Consider the following 17,063-nt stretch of genomic DNA (forward strand, 5'->3'; position numbering starts at 1 on the left):
CAGACAGATAGTTTAGGCAGCATAGTTCCAAATTGTAATAGTTTAATGCTCCCTGGATCGTTTGAACGATTGATCGTATTGATGTGAAACAAGCCATTTTACATTCACATCTCAAATTAATGTATAAATGTAACAAAATACTGAAGAATTTCAAGATTTTTTGAGTATACAGATGTGGGTCAGTATACTCACCACCTTTTGCATATCGCAATGGTAGAAATTTCTGCCTGGGATAGGAGTTCTCAAGGAGAAACTTCTTCAGTTTGTATCCAAACTTAACTGTGCTGTGTGTCAGACAGTTTCTATCACTGGGTAAGTGACCAAAAATTTTTGGTCTGCAGCATTTGCCCCCATGCTTGGGACTAAAGACAAGTAACAATGTGAGGTAATTAGTTATTTTTTCTCCTCGTATTCCAATTATGTACATCAGTTCCCTCCTGAGTTAGGCCTGCATTGGATTATTTACAACAAACCTCACGTGGGATGAATATGTAGGAAAGCAGGAGACAAAATTCCCGACTCTTATGGATGAGCACCAAATATTGTTCTTACAGCACATTCTTGAACAACTTAGACTTACGTTCTTAAAGCTGTTTTACCCCAAAGCATTATTCCATATGGAATTGTTGACTGAAAATCTGAAAGACGTGAATTACTGATGTCTTTCTGCCCACGATTTGCAGTGGTTCTAAGTGCAGATGTGGCTGAATCAATTTTTTTTTTTACGAGTTCCAAAGTGTGCTTTTTCCAGTTAACATTCTCATCCCCATGGACACCTGAAAGTTTTGATGTTTCTGCACCGTTTATTATGTTGACACTTTTTGTTACACTTGTTATTGATGTGGTTCCTCTACATGTGCAGAACAGATTGTTGATTCATTTTAAAATTGAGAGAGACCATTCATGGAAAACCAGTCAATAACACCATTAGGAACATTGATTATCTTTTCTTCTGTTGCTATGTGTGTGCCTGTATTGATTACAGTACTAGCGTTGTCAGCCAACAGAACAAATTATATAGGTTGAGTGTTATGTGGGAGATCCTTTACATATATGATGAACAATGGCAGACCTGAATGGCTCTGAGCACTATGGGACTTAACTTCTGAAGTCGTCAGTCCCCTAGAACTTAGAACTACTTAAACCCGAGGCAGGATTCAAACCAGCGATCGTAGTGGTTGCTCAGTTCCACACTGTAGTTCCTAGAACCGCTCGGCCTCCCCGGCTGGCAATGGCAGACCTAATATTGAGCCTAGGGGAGCTGCATATGTGATTTCTCCCGTCAGTGGAATCTCTCCAGAATGTTGTTGTTGTTGCAGTCTTCAGTCCAGAGAGTGGTTTGATGTAGCTATCTTGTGCAAGTTTCTTCATCTCCAAGTCACTAATGCACCCTACATCCTTCCGAATCTGCATTTTTCATCTTTTGGTCTCCCTCTATGATTTTTACTCCACTCTGCCCTCCAATACTAAATTTGTGATCCGTTAATGCCTCAGAACATGTCCTATCACCCTTCTTATAGTCAAGTTGTGCCCCAAATTCGTCATGTCCCCAATTCTATTCAGTACCTCCTCATTAGTTACTTAATCTACCCATCAAATCTTCAGTATTCTTCTTTAGTACCACATTTTGAAAGCTTCTGTGGAAATACGGAAGCGTCCAATCCTACCCATCTGCTTTGACCCTTGAAGTCACAAATATGGTGGAAACGACCATAATCCACGATTGCAATATGGCACATATAAAGTCGGTACGTACACATTATGAGGATGAAAATACATCGAAAAACACACACACACACACACACACACACACACACACACACACACACACACACACACTTTCCACAAAAAGCCTAATGACACTAACGGGACAAATGCGGGAAATGGGGTGTTTTTGGGTGGGAGCAAACTAAATATAAACAAATTTAGACACCCACCCCCATACAAAACCACAAAAAAAAAACGACATCACAAAACTCCCCAAATATCACTAAACACAATATCATCTGGAATCGGGCACTTCCCTTGACCTACATAGCTCAACAGCAGCTCCTGATCCCATAAATTAGAATCATACACTTCCCTTGGCCTATATAGCTCAAAAACATCTCCCGATACCAATATCAACATACACACCCACACATTGGGATCGAATACTTCCCTTGACCTGCGCACTGTTAATTTTATCCGTCATATCCATTCCTGAACAAAAACAACAACTGATTAATTTTACTAAAATTACCACACGATGTACAGCGAACAACACTAAATTAACCTTCACACAAAATTGTTGACTCACTGAAACGAATTCCACTACAAACACAGCTGGCACTCGAACAATTCTGGATAATGAGCAAAAGCAAACTGAGCCCATTACACCACACAAACGAAAACCCTGAACATACCACCAGAGAGCACAACAAACCACAACACGACGTCATCTACAAACACGCCACACTCACAAACCAAACTCCACGTCGTCACACATGACAACGCCCTTACGTCACAGGTCTAAGCCGACGTGTGGGATCGGACACTTCTGTCGACCCGCTTCTGTTCTCTTCTTGTTCAAACTATTTATCACCCATGTTCCACTTCCATACATGGCTACACTCCATACAAATACTTTCAGAAACGACTTCCTGACACTCAAATCTATACTCGATGTTAACAAATTTCTCTTCTTCAGAAACACTTTCCTTGCCATAGTCAGTTTACATTTTATAACCTCCCTACTTTGATAGTCATCAGTTATTTTGCTTCCTGAATAGCAAAACTCCTTTACTACTTTGTCTCGTTTCCTAATCTAGTTCCCTCAGCATCACCTGATGTAATTTGACTACACTCCATTATCTTCATTTTGCTTTTGTTGGTGTTCATCTTATATCCTCCTTTGAAGACACTGTCAATTCCGTTCATGTGCTCTTCCAGGTCCTTAGCTGTCTCTGACAGAATTACAATGCCATCCGCAAATCTCAATGTTTTTATTTTTTATCCGTGGATTTTAATTCCTTTCCAAATTTTTCTTTTGTTTCCTTTACTGCTTGCCCAGTATACAGAGTGAATAACATCTGTGATAGGCTACAAGCCTGTGTCACACCTTTCCCAACCCCTGCTTCCCTTTCATGGCTCTCGACTCTGATAACTGCCATCTGGTTTCTGTACAAATTGTAAACAGCCTTTCACTCCCTGTATTTTACCCCTGCCACCTTCAGAATTTGAAAGATAGTGTTCCAGCCAACATTGTCAACAGCTTTCTCCAATTCTACAAATGGTAGAAATGTGGTTTTGCCTTTCCTTAATCTGTCTTCCAAGATAAGTCGTAGGGTCAGTATTGCCTCACGTGTTCCAACATTTCTATTGAATCCAAATTGATCTTCCCCGAGGTTGCCTTCTACCAGTTTTTCCATTCATCGGTAAAGAATTTGTGTTCGTGTTTTGCAGACGTGACTTATTGAACTGATAGTTCGATAATTTTCACACCTGTTGACACCTGCTTTCTTTGGAATTGGAATTATTATATTCTTCTTGAAGTCTGAGGGTATTTCGCCTTTCTCATACATCTTGCTCACCAGATGGCAGAAGTTTGTCAGGGCTGCCTCTCAAAGTGATTGAATTATGAAGTACAACTTTCAGCATTCTTTTGGTTAGATGTGACACTATTCATTTGTTGGCTATACCATTAATTCCATAAAACCTCAGTTTATTTATGAGGATATTGTGGTCCACACAGTCAAATGCCCGAGACAGGTAACAGAATACCAACTGGTGCTGTTTTGTTATTTAATTTTGTAAAATTTGTGAAGTGAACATTTAAATGACATTCTCAGTTAGCAACTTTTTTTCAAGCCCGAACTGTGATTTACTGGAGATATTATTGTTGCTCAGGTGGGATATTATTCGAGAATACACCACCTCAAAAATTTTGGGAAATGTCAGTAGTGATGCTGTTGACATCTCTCATATCACCTTTCTTATTGCGGGGTTTAACTGTGGCATATTCCAATCTCTCTGGAAAAATGCCTTGAGTAAGTGATGCATTACATCTTTCAGATAAGAAAGTGCATACTGTATATCGGAATAAATCTTTAGTACTCTCTTGGAAGCACCATCAGATCAATAGAAGCTTTTATTTTTAAGGTACTGTATTAATTTTATGTATTTCAGAGGGAAAAGTTGGGGATACATTCATATGATTGAATTATTTTGTAAATTTTGCCACTAATGTATTATCAGAACAACTGCTGTGTATTAATAGTTGGCGATATGTAGACCTATACGTTCTGTGATCACGAAATTGTGGGGGTCTACATAATATTATAATATGTATGTCTCAGGGTTTGACCTCCACTTCTAAATTTTCTCGCCGTAGTGTGAGCTGTTTTGGGAAGTACTCTCTCCCTAGCATCTATATTGTGGAAACCTCTCCCCCCATTCCATCCCTCCTTCCTTCTCGCCCTCCGCCCCACTAGGTCACCAGCCCATGTTGCCAGTCTGTGAAGTGGGGCTGTTACGTACCTATCTGGCTGAGCCCCCTGATAATACAGGGATCACACTTCTGATACCTGAGCTGTTGCCTCCTCATGTATGCATAGGAACAGATTGCTTGTCATTCTGGAGCATCAGAACTCCCTGCAGCGACCATGCCAGACAGCCCTTGCTGAAGCTGGATGGTGCCCATGGGAAGAGCCCCTGATCAGAGTGGATGGTATCAGGGTGGATGCTGTGTGTATGAAACACATAAAACTCTTAAAAGCTGGCTGTTCTTCCACAGCTGTGTATTTGGTTGGGAATGGATCATTGTATGCTGCTGGTGCTTGTGACCCTGCAGCCTTCCCTTCCGTGGCTACACCATGGGAGGAGGGGCAGGCTTGCTTCCTGCTACCAGGTCTGTACTAGGATGGATGTGGATTGCCACAAAGGTATTATTTTTTGTTGAAAATATTGGAGACAAGTTTGGTGAAATGGAGTCTCTCAGTAAGATGCAGTCAGGTTCACTGTTGATCAGAACTGCTTCTGCTGCCCAATATGCAGTCCTTCGTGCTTTGCTCATGTTGGCGATGTCCCAGTATCTACTACTTTGCATCAGTCTTTGAATATGGTTCAGGGAGTCATTTTTCATAGGTACCTCATCCTTCAAACTGATAAGGAACTCAAGGCCCAACAGGAATGATGGGGCATTCGTTTTGTCTGATGTGTGCAGAAAGATCTTAAGGGCAACCATACTGGTACCAGTGCCTTTATTCTGGCTTTTGAGGGAGAGACCCTCCTGGAGAAGGTCGAGGTATGTGTTATCGGTGTGATGTGAAGCCGTATGTCTCGCCACCCATCAAGTGCTTTTGGTCCTTGCATTTTGGGCACATGTCTTCCCAATGTACGGCAGTGCCTATGTGTGGTTAATGTGGACAGCCACTCCGCGAGAGGAGCTTCTTTGCTCTACCACACATGTGTATTAATTGTCATGACCGTCACTCTCCACACTCACGAGATGGCCCGGCATGTAAGAAGGAAAAGAAAATACAGGAGTATAAGTGTCTTGATTGTTCATCTTATGCTGAGCCTTTTCAGAAATCTGAGCAACTTAAACTTGTGTCGATGACTTCTACTGTTGCCTCAATTACGCATTTTCCCCCCTCCCTCTTCCTTACCCCAGTCCTCCCCCCCCCCCCCTCCTCACCCCCACCTCTGTAGTTCCCATACCCTCACCTCCAGGTGTCATACTCCTCCCCGGCCAAAGAAGTGTCCCACTTCTCTGATGCCCGCTGGTGATGGGGCTTCCTCTGGGGATCTCTCCTCTCCAGCATCCACAACTGCTACCACTACTCAGCTATAGGCACAGTCTGTGTGCCCCAAGGGTGCCTGTTCTCTTTCAGTTCTGGATCTTGCCGAAGCCTCTCTCCCTCCATCCCCTGGTTCCTCCCCTCCCCTCTCCCCTGCACCCCTTCCGCTACCCCTCCCCCCTCTTGCAGTGTCCCTGGAGGTGTCATCTCACCCCTCGCAATGTGAGTCTGGCCTCTTACTTATGGGTATCATCCCATCCATATTTGATGACAGGTAGTGACCTGGCTGTGTAAGTGGCTCCAGCCCATTCGCCTCCCATTTGGATAACTGCTCCGTGATTATTCAGTGGAACTGTAATGGATTTTACCTTCACCTCACAGAATTGCAATCCCTTATTGCCTTTTATTTGGCTGCTTGTGTTGTTCTCTAGGAACCACATTTTACTGAGGCTCACTCGCCAACCTTTCGTGGGTTTTGTGATTTGTAAGAACCTGGCCGGCCCTTTGAGGGCTTCCTGTAGCGTTCTCATGTAGGTCTGTATGGTCATTGTTAGTACATGGATCCCACTTCGTACCACATTGGAAGCAGTTGCCGTCCAGGTCCACTTGGACCCAGTGGTCAGGTTTGCAATCCCTCTCCTGACAGGCCACCTCCACCTGCTGCCCTAACTGCCCCCCCCCCCCCCCACCCCTCCTTCCCCCTGTCGATTTAATTATCATTTCATTGTAGAGAAGCTGCATGGTCATCAATGGTATCTGTTCTTTCGGGAGCAGATACTACCTTCATATACAGTTAAAATATGGCTGCCCGGCCATTGACCTACTTGTGCGAACACACATGCTATTCCCCAACTCGTACGGGACTTGGTAGATTAATCTGCCTCGAGTAATGAGTGTGATGGGCAAACATCTACTAGGCGCACTATGAAGGTAGTGGAGTGGAGACGTTGGAATGTGGGTCTCACGGGGAGCGTGCAAGGGATAAGTCCCCGCAGGCGCACTATCCTCTGTGCTCTCGGTGTCTCAGGTGGATAGAGCGTCTGACATGTAAGCAGGAGATCCTGGGTTTGAGTCCCAGTTGGGGTACACATTTTCAGCATGTCCCCAATGATGTGTATCAACGCCTGTTTGCAGCTTGGGTGTCAATATAATCATCATTTCATTCTAGAGAAGCTGCATGGTCACCAATGGTATCTGTTGATTTGGAAACAGATACTACCTTCATATATAATTCTATTGTTCCCTTCCCACCTCCTATTGACTAGGTTACCCCGTATACTGGTATTTAAGTACTGAGGGCATAAGGAAGTGTGAACTGTGTATATTATTTCAAGGTGTGTGGTTTGACATACATGCAATACACCCACCCAGAATCACGAAGGGGAAGAGACAGATAGTTGAAGAGCGAAAAATTTTATATTGACTTAAGAAAACATTGGAATACAGATATATGTTCATCTTTTTTTGTAAATATGTCTTTTTGGCACAGGCATGCTTCTATTGCATCTTTGCTCCGCTCAGTGTTCCGATACTTATTAGATGACATATAATTTATGGCTAAACGAAAATAAGATCTATCGCACCCGCTGGGCTTTCCATCCCAGGTCACGTTTACACTTTTTTGTCAGATTTTATTGATGAAGTTGTCCGTGATCTGTCCGATAAGATAATATGTGCTGCTGTCACTGCTGTTCAGCACTTGATGAGCCCTGTTCACTGTTGGTCAGTTCTGTGGTGGAGCACAGCCATTACTACCACCATCCGGGATTGTAGTCATGCCTTGCAGCATCTTAAGTGACACCCGTCCTCTGCCAATCTTATCTTTAAATGTCTTCGCGCTAGAGTCCATTATTTAATCAGAGCAAGTCCCAACAGATGTTTAGAGTTTTGGTTGTCACCGTTCTCAGTTCTCCACAGACCCAGCAGAATGGCGTTCCACAGGGCTCGGTTTTAGATGTCCTTTTTCTTATCGCTAGTAATGGACTTACGACCTCTGCTGTGGACTGTTGGTCACCCCTGCTCTGTATGTGGATGATTTCTGTATTTGGGGTAGCTTCAACCCAGTGGCCTCTGCGGAATGACAGCTCCAGGGTGCCATCCAACACACTTCCACATGGACACTCTCGCACGGTTTTCAGTACTCTCCCGTAAATTGATGTTAGTCCATACTACAGACCATCCTGATCTGGAGCTCTAGCTCAATTCCCAACACCTGACAGTGGTCCCCCAGTTCCGTTTCTTGGGCCTTCTTTATGACAACAAGCTTACTTGGTTGCCTTGTATCTGTCATTTGAAGGTTGGGTGTTCCATTGTTCCATGGTGTTCCATTGTTTGCTCTGAATGCTCTTATGGGAGTTTCAGAATGCCATTGTTTTTTATACCGATGGCTCTATATCTGCTGATTGTGTGGGGTTTACCTTCACATCTTCTTTTGGCACGGGACAATATCTCTTGCCTACCATGTGCTGGGTGTTTACGGCAGAATTGATGGCCATCCATTGGACCCTCTGTTTTATTAAACGGTCCTCCCCCACCTGAGTTGAGACTCAATAAGTGGCCTCCAGGCTATCACTCAGTGTTTTCACCATCGCCCTTTCAGAGTATGCTGATGCAATAGCTCCATACTTAGCAATCGTTTACAACTGCTTGCTTGATGAAAAATCTGTACCCAAAGACTGAGTAGTTTCACAGGTCACTCAAATATTCAAGAAAGGCAATAAGAGTAACACACTAAATTGCAGGCCCATATCATTAACATCAATATGCAGCAGAATTTTAGAACATATATAGTGTTTGAGCATTGTGAATTACCTCAAAGAGGATGGTCTATTGACACATGGTCAACACGGATTTGGAAACATCATTGTTTTGAAACAAAACTGGCTCTTTACTCACACAAAGTGTTGAGTGGTATTGACAAGGGATTTCAAATTTATTTCGTATTTCTGTATTTCCAGAAGGCTTTTGACACTGTACCTCACAATTGGCTTGTAATAAAGTTGCTTGCTTATGGAATATTGTCTCAGTTATGTGACTGGATTTGCGATTTCCTGTCAGAGGTCACAGTTCGTAGCAACTGATGGAAAGTCATTGAGTAAAACAGAAGTTACTTCCAGCATTTCCTAAAGTAGTGTTATAGGCCTTTTGCTGTTCCTTGACTGTATAAACGGTTTAGGAGACCATCTGAGCTGCCATCTCAGGTTGTTTGCAGATGATGCTGTTGGTTTATCATCTAGTAAAGTCATCGGAAGATCAAAACAAATTGCAAAACAATTTAGAAAAGATATCTGTATGGTGCAAAAATTGGCAGTTGACCTTAAATAATGAAAAGTGTGAGGTCATCAACATGAGTGATAAAAGAAATATGTTAAACTTCGGTTACATGGTAAATTGATCAAATCTAAGGGCCATAAGTTCAACTAAATACCTAGAAATTACAATTATGAACAACTTAAATTGGAAAGAACATACAGAAAATGTGGGGAAGGCAAACCAGAGAGTGCGATTTATTGGCAGAAAACTTAAAAAATGCAACAAATATACTAAAGAGACTGCCTACACTACGCTTGTCTATCTTCTTTTGGAGTAATGCATAGTGTGTGATCCTTACCAGGGAGGATTAACGGAGTACATTAAGAATGTGCAAAGAAGAGCAGCACCTTTTGCATTATCAAGAAATAGGGGAGTGTGTGTCATGGATATGATACAAGATTTGGGGTGGACATTATTAAAACAAAGGCATTTCTCGTTGTGGCGGGATCTTCTCATGAAATTTCAATCACCAACTTTCTTTTCCAAATGTGAAAATATTTCTTTGATACTGGCCTACATAGGAGGTGTTTGTTTTTTCTATGTTCTATTCGAGAATGGAATAATAGAGAATTGTTGCGGAGTTGTAGTGATGAACCCTCTGCCAGGCACTTAAGTGTGATTTGCAGGGTATCCATGTAGATGTAGACCCCTTGGTCTCTGCCATCCACGATCTGCTAACTGATCCTTGCAATGCTGCTAATTTGGTTGATTTCCTTTGGATTCCTGACCATGAAGAACTCCCAGATAGTGAACTTGCTGATTGTCTGGCTTAGGCGAGGCCACATACCCCCAAATATCTGTGACTTGGCAGCTTTACATCAAATCTCTTTTTGCTCAGTCAGGGGCAGACTTTTGGGAGGTACCCCACTGTCTAATAAACGTTGCCCAATCAAGGAGATTCTCACTCCATGGCATTCTTCCCTCCACCTCTCCCAGACGGGATCTACCATCTTCTACCCACTTTGTATTGGCTGTACTAGGTTGTCCTACGGCTTTTTACTCCACAGTGAGCCACCTCCCATTTGTAGTTATGGGCCCCTGCCCCACAGTGATCTGTATGTTGCTGGGCTGCCCCACCATTTTGCCCTTCACACTAAATGTGCCCTCCCATCTTCCTTGTCCCACTTATTAGGAGACGACCTCGCATAATTAAGTCTGCTCACGGTTTTCTTAGTGAAAGTGGTTTGTCCTCTCAAGTTAATGTCCAGGAAATTTCCTCTGGAGTTGGAGGCCTTCAGTTTGCATTGGTGTTTGTTACGGAGGCCTTGGCCTTGTCTCTACACTGGCCAGGTTCTCCATGCCTTTCCCCTATTTATTTTTTTTTTTGTCTTTTGTGACTTTTGTTTCCCCTTTTCTTGCGTCCTTTTCCCCTGGTGTTGTCGTCGTTGTGTCGTGATCATGGTATGGTGTGTGCATAGGGGATGGACTTGTGGCAGTGCTAGTGCCCCACCCCTGCTCTCCCCATTTCCCCCCATGCCCGTCTTGTTCTTTCCTTTTCCTGCAGCCTTGATGTTCCTCTCACCTCTCTGTATGCCCGTTTTCTCTTCCCCTTGACTGGGCTGTGCTGTTTTTGTTGTTCCTTCCTTGATTGCTGCCAACCTTGATCATGGGACTGATGGCCTCATTGTTTGGTCTCTCCCCTCCCCCTACCCCCACCCAATTAACCAGTCAGCCAATCCATTGATAATGGTGGGGCAGTGGGTGGGTCTGGTGGATGGGAGGCCTGCTCAGCAGAAGAATATCTAGAAGCAGGCGTCAGCCAACGGAGAGGCTGCAGTTGCTCAGTGTCATCTGATGGGAGATGGTATGCTGGTTTTACCCATTCAGTGGTACCCTTGTGTGAGTTTACAGTAACTGATAGTGTCATTGTGTGAGTGCCACTTTCTAATACTGGAAAGGGGCTGATGTAAGGCAGTTGTTGCAAGGAGTTGTAATGACACCTATGCCGAGAATGGCCTTGAGTTGAGGTCTTTATAAACGAAAATGAGTGGGTTTCGATGGCAAAACACTGTTGAAGATCAGAAATCTGAAATGCAGTTCCTCATTTATATCACCGATGGGCAAGGATCATCAGGGTGGCCTTCTAATTGTGTAGATAAAAGTGTGATGAAAGTCTCAGGGTTTCGTTGTATACTATTTCCGCTGCTGAAGTGCCAAAGTTGGTTTTGGATGCAGTCCGCAGCTTGAGTTACACCAGTAGGCAGGTGACCAACTTGTGGCACATTAATGCTAACTTTAGTGTCTACATCTACATTTATACTCTGCAAGCTACCCAACAGTGTGTGGCAGAGGGCACTTTATGTGCCACTGTCATTACCTCCCTTTCCTGTTCCACTTGCATATGGTTCGTGGGAAGAATGACTGCTGGAAAGCCTCCGTGCGCGCTCGAATCTCTCTAATTTTACATTCGTGATCTCCTCGGGAGGTATAAGTAGGGGGAAGCAATATATTCGACACCTCATCCAGAAACACACCCTCTCAAAACCTGGACAGCAAGCTACACCGCGATGCAGAGCGCCTCTCTTGAAGAGTCTGCCACTTGACTTTGCTAAACATCTCCGTAATGCTATCACGCTTACCAAATAACCCTGTGACGAAACGCGCCGCTCTTCTTTGGATCTTCTCTATCTCCTCTGTCAGCTCGACCTGGTACGGATCCCAGACTGATGAGCACCGAGCGAGGTGGCGCAGTGGTTAGCACACTGGACTCGCATTCGGGAGGACAACGGTTCAATCCCACGTCCGGCCATCCTGATTTAGGTTTTCCGTGATTTCCCTACATCACTTCAGGCAAATGCCGGGATGGTTCCTTTGAAAGGGCACGGCCGATTTCCTTCCCCATCCTTCCATAATCCGAGCTTGTGCTCCGTCTCTAATGACCTCGTTGTCGATGGGATGTTAAACACTAATTTCCTCCTCCTCCTCCAGACTGATGAGCAATACTCAAGTATAGTCCGAACGAGTGTTTTGTAAGCCACCTCCTTTGTTGATGGACTACATTTTCTAAGGACTCTTCCAATGAATCTTAACCTGGCACTCGCCATACCAACAATTAATTTTATATGATCATTCCACTTCAAATTGTTCCGTACACATACTCCCAGATATTTTACAGAAGTAACTGCTACCAGTGTTTGTTCCGCTATCATATAATCATACAATAAAGGATCCTTCTTTCTATGTATTCGGAATACATTACATTTGTCTATGTTAAGGGTCAGTTGCCACTCTCTGCACCAAGTGCCTATCTGCTGCAGATCTTCCTGCTTTTCAGTGCAATTTTCTAATGCTGCAACTTCTCTGTATACTACAGCATCATCCGCGATAAGCCGCATGGAACTTCCGACACTATCTACTAGGTCATTTATATATATTGTGAAAAGCAGTGATCCCATAACACTCCCCTGTGGTACGCCAGAGGTTACTGTAACGTCTGTAGACGTCTCTCCATTGATGATAACATGCTGTGTTCTGTTTGCTAAAAACTCTTCAATCCAACCACACAGCTGGTCTGATATTCTGTAGGCTCTTACTTTGTTTATCAGGCGACAGTGCGGAACTGTATTGAACGCCTGCCGGAACTCAAGGAAAATGGCATCTATCTGGGAGCCTGTATCTAATATTTTCTGGGTCTCATGAACAAATAAAGCGAGTTGGGTCTCACACGATCGCTGTTCCCGGAATCCATGTTGATTCCTACGGAGTAGATTCTGGGTTTCCAGAAATGACACGATACGCGAGCAAATAACATGTTGTAAAATTCTACAACAGAGCGATGTCAGAGATATAGATAGGCCTATAGTTTTGCGCATCCGCTCGATGACCCTTCTTGAAAACTGTGCTCTTTTCCAATCATTTGGAACCTTCCGTTCCTCTAGAGACTTGCAGTACACGGCTGTTAGAAGGGGGGGCAAGTTCTTTCACGTACTCTGTGTAGAATCGAATTGGTATCCCGTCAGGTCCAGTGGACTTTCCTCTGTTGAGTGATTTCAGTTGCTTTTCTATTCCTTGGACACTTATTTCGATGTCAGCCATTTTTTTCGTTCGTGCAAGGATTTAGAGAAGGAACTGCAGTGCGGTCTTCCTCTGTGAAACAGCTTTGGAAAAAGGTGTTTAGTATTTCAGCTTTATGCATGTCATCCTCTGTTTCAATGCCATCATCATCCCAGAGTGTCTGGATATGCTGATTCGATCCACTTACTGATTTAACGGAAGACCAGAACTTCCTAGGATTTTCTGTCAAGTCGGTACATAGAATTTTACTTTCGAATGCCAGTGTTCCAACATGCTGCGATGGTGAGCATACTCACATAAAGTAGCTATTTTGTTCAACAGAGAAGACTCGATTGACAGTCTTGATCTGTTGTCACATCTGTGGGCACTCATGTCTTGAAATCCATGTAGTTAAAAGGTTTGTGCAACTGTCACTGCATAATAGGCATGGCTTCAACCCAGTGGGGTAGATCTGTCAATAGCTTTGAGTAAGTATTTGAATCTTTGCACTGGGGTTAGTGACCCTGTTAAATACATGTGAACATGAGGAAAACGGCATGTTGCTTCTCGAAAGGAACCTAGATGCTAGTGAATGTGGTGTGGCATGGCTGACTGATGAGATAAACAGGTTTTAACCCACAAATAACAATCATGTCATAAGTCTGACTAAACATATCTGTCAGTTATCATACAAATAGCCATTTCACAACAGAATGTCCAAGGCCATGAATTTTGTCAAATACCTGTTTTGTACCACAGAAAGGTGATAAAGCTCAGGGTCTGCTATGACAAACATACATGGGAGAAGAAAATTGCCCATAGCTTATTGTTTCAGCTGCAGTCTCGTCATTTGTTTTGTAAGAGACTCAACATAGGATCTGGCCTGTTTACTGTGCTGTAGCTACCTGGGTTAGATGCTCTTTTGCAGATAATGCATTGGTTCTTGAGAAATAGTCGGCAACCACATTGTCAGCTGCTCACAGGTGACAGAAATATATAGGGAGTTGCGCGATGAGCGGTTAATTCCAAATTGCGTAACTGCTGAGGAAGCAAGGAATTGGGAGGGTTGTTAAATGCCAAAGAAACAGGTTTATGGTATGTTAAGACAGTGAAGTGGTGTGCCTCAACTTGGGATCGGAAATCTCTAATTGCTGTGTAGACCGCAGTCATAGGCACTCCATTAAATCTGTGCGTCAGACAACTTATGGGGAAAAAGGTCTGAGGGGCTGCCATTACCCTTTTCTTCTGTTGCAGCATCGCCCCCATAGCAGACAGGCTGCCTATAGTTTCGATGATCACAGCCACTGGTGCTGAAAGCGGAGAACGATTTGACTTTGTGAAAAGCAGACATTTCCAGTATCCGCACGACAGAGCATTGTCCCTGTGAAGTGATTCTGGAAAGTGCTGCTATGACCAGCACCTGGACAACTGCTGCTCATGGCAAGTGGCACCTTCAGAAATTATGCAGGCCTAAGAAATGGCGTAATTGCTTATATGTTTCAGGTGGGGGAGCTGATTGTAAAGGAAAAAGTCCACTGCCTCTTTGCAAAGCACACACTTGTCATGGTTTACCTTCAGTCCATTGGAGCAAAGTCTTGCAAAAACAGTCTGTAGGTGAATTTCATGCTCAGTTGCAGATCTGAAAAACATCGACATGTTGTTGAGGTATGTGAAGCAGAAATTGAGGCTGTAGGACCTCATCGACAAAATGTTGGTGTGTTTGTCACATTTTTAAGGCCGAATGACATCTGTAATATTCCAAGTGGTCAAAAGACATGATTACTGCTCTCTTTTGTACATCCTGTGGTGCTACTGGAATTTGATGACAGGCATTTTGGAAGTCGATAATGCTAAATATTTGAGAGCCTGCTAGAGTGGCCATAACATCACGTAGGTGGGGGACAAGATAGCAATCCGGTCTGGCCTATGCATTTAGGGCACGATAGTCCCCATATGGATACCGTGAACCATCTTCCCCCCCCAGGGGGCTCACCACTCTTTGGCTGCCATTGGGCCCCCGCCTTTGCAGTATCTTTTCCCTTCCATACTGCCTGTCTGTCCTCTTGCTATTCTGTTTCCTCTCCCTTGGGGAACATGTCTGGGGTGTTATCGGGAATATTCTGCATTGTCTGTCGCTGACGTAAGAACGGTCTTACCACTGTTTTTCGCTCCCTTTTCCTTTCTTTGTTTCCTTTCTCCTCTCGTTCCTCCACTTCAGCGTTTGAGGTTCCTCATTTTCTTCTTCATCCCTGTGTGCTCCTGAAGGCCGGCCCACACATCTGACACATAATAGGTGACTGGGTAAAGCATAATTCCAAGCCCCGGGTTGACAGGTAGGGTTCGCATGTACCCCCTAGTACAGGCCAGACCCATGGAGGGGTGACTGCCTGAGCTGCAACCTTCCCAAATTGCTGTTTGGTCCCTCTGTATCAGGTGTTCAGGGGGAATGACCTGAGGTGTGAACAATCCCCAGTTGGAAGGAGCATGCCATCGGAGACGCTGGCAATCATGGAGGATCATTCCATGTAGGCTTTCACGGCCGGCGTCTTTATCAGTAAACTCTTCCGGGCTAAGTTGCCGTGGTCGATCTGTAGAACTTCTTCTCCCTGACGTTTCGTTCTCAACTACGGAGAACATCTTCCGAGGTGAGTCGACGACTGGCTGCTAGGAGCTGGGGCCGCCGCTTATATAGAGATCGTAGGGGGCGCCACCACACGTCACATGGCGTCGATGTGCAGCTATCTCTGGCTATCGTCTGTTCTCTCGATTGCAGGCAATCGATTGTCACGTGATTGATGCAACGTCGACCGCCATATCTTATCCAATTTTAATCCTTCTTCTTTACGATTAAAATTGTATTGATGTTTGTGGATTTCAATTGCCTCTCTATACATACGTGTATAATAGTGCGACGTCCTCGCTAGCACGCTTGTTTCACCAAATTTTATGTCGTGATCTCCATCCTTAAAAACATGTTCCGCTACTGCCGATTTGTCGATATGTCCCAAGCGACAGTTTCTTTTGTGCTCCGTCAACCGTGTATTGATGCTTCTTTTGGTAGTTCCTATGTAAACCCTGCCGCAACTACAGGGAATTTTATATACCCCTGGGGTGGCTAGGGGGTGACGAGCATCTTTTGTTGATCTTAGGCATTCACTAATTTTCTTAGTAGGTCTAAAAATGGTCTCTACCTGAAACTTGGCTAGTACTTTTCCAATGCGATCCGTGATATTATGGATGAACGGAAGAAATACTTTTCCAGCTGATGGTTGTTGCTGTCTCCTATTTTTAGGCATTTTTCTATTTGGATGAAGTGCTCGATTAATCTCGTTTTTTGTATAACCATTTTTCGCAAAGGCCATTCGTAAATGATTTAATTCTTCTTGTAAGTAGCCTGGTTCACAAATATTATTGGCCCTATCCACTAGTGTTTTTATGACCCCCCTCTTTTGCCTAGGGTGGTGGTTTGAGTTCTTATGGAGGTAGCGATCGGTATGTGTACATTTCCTGTAGACCTTATGGCCTAAGGTCCCATCCGCCCGTTTGATAACTGATACATCCAAGAAGTTAAGTTGTCCATTCTTCTCCTTCTCCATAGTAAATTTAATCTTTGGGTTGATGCTATTTAAGTGTACCAGAAAATCATTCAAGTCTTCTTCCTCATGATTCCATATTACAAAGGTATCATCCACATACCGATACCACTTCGAGGGGCTTTTTTTGGCCGACTGCAATGCTTGATGTTCAAAATATTCCATGAATAAATTCGCTATTGCGGGACTTAGGGGACTTCCCATGGCTACCCCATCGATCTGTTCATAAAATTCACCATTATACTGAAAATAGGTTGAGGATAGACAGTGTTGGAACAAGGCTACTATATCAGTAGGGAACATATTGGCTATATGGGAGAGAGCTTCATCAACTGGAACCATCGTGAACAAAGACACTATATCAAAACTGACAAGTATGTCATTA

General features: G+C 43.8%; 1 protein-coding gene across 2 annotated transcripts in view; it reads left to right on the top strand.

Annotated features, from left to right (window-relative positions):
- LOC124613077 (claspin) overlaps window positions 1–17,063 on the top strand; it is a 195,951-nt gene that overhangs the window by 407 nt on the left and 178,481 nt on the right. The gene's annotated exons all lie outside the window — the stretch shown is intronic.

Source organism: Schistocerca americana, chromosome 4, assembly GCF_021461395.2.
Source record: "Schistocerca americana isolate TAMUIC-IGC-003095 chromosome 4, iqSchAmer2.1, whole genome shotgun sequence".
NCBI classification, from domain to species: domain Eukaryota; kingdom Metazoa; phylum Arthropoda; class Insecta; order Orthoptera; family Acrididae; genus Schistocerca; species Schistocerca americana.